The sequence below is a fragment of the Octopus bimaculoides genome, chromosome 2, assembly GCF_001194135.2.
Source record: "Octopus bimaculoides isolate UCB-OBI-ISO-001 chromosome 2, ASM119413v2, whole genome shotgun sequence".
In the NCBI taxonomy this organism is placed as follows: domain Eukaryota; kingdom Metazoa; phylum Mollusca; class Cephalopoda; order Octopoda; family Octopodidae; genus Octopus; species Octopus bimaculoides.
In genome coordinates this window covers 67,394,682-67,397,630 of record NC_068982.1, presented here as the reverse complement: position 1 = coordinate 67,397,630, position 2,949 = coordinate 67,394,682, and the positions used below count along the sequence as shown (strand labels likewise).

The 2,949-nt window shown below is 40.3% G+C and overlaps 1 long non-coding RNA gene across 1 annotated transcript in view; it reads right to left on the bottom strand.

Annotated features, from left to right (window-relative positions):
- LOC128251253 (uncharacterized) overlaps nt 1–2,949 on the bottom strand; it is an 11,731-nt gene that overhangs the window by 7,400 nt on the left and 1,382 nt on the right. The gene's annotated exons all lie outside the window — the stretch shown is intronic.

Sequence of the window (2,949 nt, the reverse complement as noted above, 5' to 3'; positions counted from 1 at the left end):
ACACACACACACACACACACACACACACACACACACATATATGTATAAAGAAAGAGAGAGAGAGAGATAATCCTACTTCATCTAACTCCCCATCTACCCATGCTAGCATAGAAAACAGATATCAAATGAGTGAACAAATCAATGAATATAAAAAGGAGAGGAAAAGAGATACTGGATGATATTGAGGAAAGTGGGTACAATGCTATATGTGTGTGTGTGTGTGTGTTTACATATACATATATATGTATGCATGTATTCTCACACACACACACACGCACATATATATACTTAGAGGGAGAGAAAGAAAAAGGTTGGAACATTGGTAAAAGATCAAAGAGTAGATTATAAAAAGTAAAAAAAAGAGAGTGGGAGAGAGAGAGAGTTAGAGAGAGCCTATAGATGAAAATTTAAGAGCTTTACAAATGATGCCTACAATATGACTGCACTGCAACTGTGGCTACTGTTGCTGGCTGCAGTAGGTGATGCAGCAATAATAGATTAATGCTGTGTAAAAGCCAGCGAGGTAAAGAAACATAAATATCACCCCCACCACCATCACCCCCGCCACCACCATATCATCATCATTATTGTTATCGTCATCATCATCATCATCATTACTGTCACCACCACCATCACCAGTATCACCACCAACAACAGCATTTCCACAAGCCATCATTGTCATTATTACTACCACTATCATCTCTATCATCAAGTCCACCACCACCACCACCATCACCACTACTACAACTGTAGCTGCTACTACTGTTGCTACTGTTCCTACTACTACTACTACTACTACTACTACTGCCACCTGCTACAGCCTTTGAGTTTGTCCCCCCCCCCCATACACACCAGGCCTCCAAGCCTACACAGGCTTATACAGTGCCATCCCCATGAAAGTATCACCCTAGCCCCTACAGCACCTCTTGTGCCTCTAACACTCCTAGCAACCCCAGCCTCTTGTACCCACTAGCCCCCTTCCCATAACACTCCGTCCAGCACTGAGACAGAGAGAGGAGACTGCATGCTTGTGGGCTTACGGGTTAGAGGCTGGATCATGTCTGTGAGTGATTGAACCTCAGTCCATCAAGTGACCCTTCTTTGGATGCAGTTCAAGATGTCATTATGCATAGCAGCAGCAGCACAATTCCAGATGCTGGAGTAGTGCTTCATTGTGGACCTCCCTTGTGCCTTGCAGAATGTCAACAATAGTTAGGAGCTGAAAGGTCCATTTCAAGCTAGAACATATTTTCACCAGGGGAAATCCTCGGTGATAACAGGATTGACTCAGCACCTGAAGAGACTGGAACTGTGTGCCACTCATGTTTGGGGTGGGTTGTGCAGTGGTATTTTCTTGATATGAGAAGTGCATTCTTTTAGATTTTTTTTTTTTTTTGCTCTTAATTCTATAGTGCTTCTGCTCATGGTAAAGTTTAGACAACATCCTGTGGCACATATTTATAGCTGTCTGAAACCTAAACCCTTTTTACAAATGATGATTTTTTAATATCAACAAGATTATTGCTAACATTTTTACCACAGGATGGTTAGCTGGCAGAATTATTAGTATGCTGGGCCAAGTGCTTAGTGGCATTTTGTCGGTCTTGACATTCCGAGTTCAAGTTTTGCTGAAGTTGGCTTTACCTTTCATCCTTTCAGGGTTGATAAAATAAGTACCGGTCAAACACTTGGATTGATGTGATTGGCTCAACCCGTCCCCTAAAATTGCTGGCCTTGTGCCAAAATTTGAAACCAATAAATTTACTACATAAGAAGTGAGCTAGTAGAATTTTTAGCATGCTGGGCAAAATGCTTAGCAGCATTTTGTCTAGCTTTATGTTCTGAGCCCAAATCCCACCGAGGTTGATAAAAAAAAGTACCAGTACTGGGGTCAATGTAATCAACTTGCCCTCTCCCCTGAAATTGCTGGCCTTGTGTCAAAATTTGAAACCAATATTTTTACTACAATTCACCAAGTTACAATAATTAAAATATATGTTATGTAAAAATGTACACGATACATTTTTGTACTAAGTACAAAACAAAGATTAGTAAAAAGTTTAGAGAGGAATTTGATCAATAAGAAAGTATTCACCAAGCTTCTAGCTTTCATCAACTCTTCATTGCAGCTCTTGGAACAACATTTCATGTGTTAAAGAATTGTTTCTCTAATTGTTTGCTTCTTATTGTAGAAACAATCAATAATGATTTCAAATTTTAGCATAAGGCCAGCAATTTGGGAGAAGGGTAAGTCTATTACATTGATCCCTGTGTTCAACTGGTACTTATTTTACCAACCCCAAAAGATGAAAGGCAAAGTTGACCATGGCAGAATTTGAACTCAGAATGTAAAGACAGATGAAATGCCACTAAGCATTTTACCTGGTGTGCTAATGATTCTGCCAGCTCACTGCCTTAAGAATGTATCGATAATGTCATCATAATAAACATAAAAAAAGAACAAAAAAAAAAAGAACTCAGCTCAGGAAGTGTAATTGCCTCCTAAGCTCAACCACACTGCATATCCTCTGCAGCGATTGGTGAATAATCAGACAAGGAAGGGTTGACATGTCTCTTTTACTGCTGTCATGTAAAAGACTGGTCAGCCAATACACACTGCAAAGTAGAAATGAGCAGAAAAAGCATACAGTTGTGATATCTCTTTAGTCTTGTCTTGGTGAGGAATTATCAACTGCTCTAATATTGATGTCATGAGAAAATGCACCCCAGTACACTGGGGTGTAAAGTGGTTGACAGTAGGAAAGTTGTCTAACTGTAGAATCCAAGCTGTGAAATGACACACAGAAGGGCTAGTCTATGATGACTCATTCAACCCATACCAGCAAGGTAAATGGATGTACAACACTGCTGCTGTTACTGCTGCTGCTGCTGCTGATGATGATACACGCGCACACACACACATGCACACACACACACACACACACACAC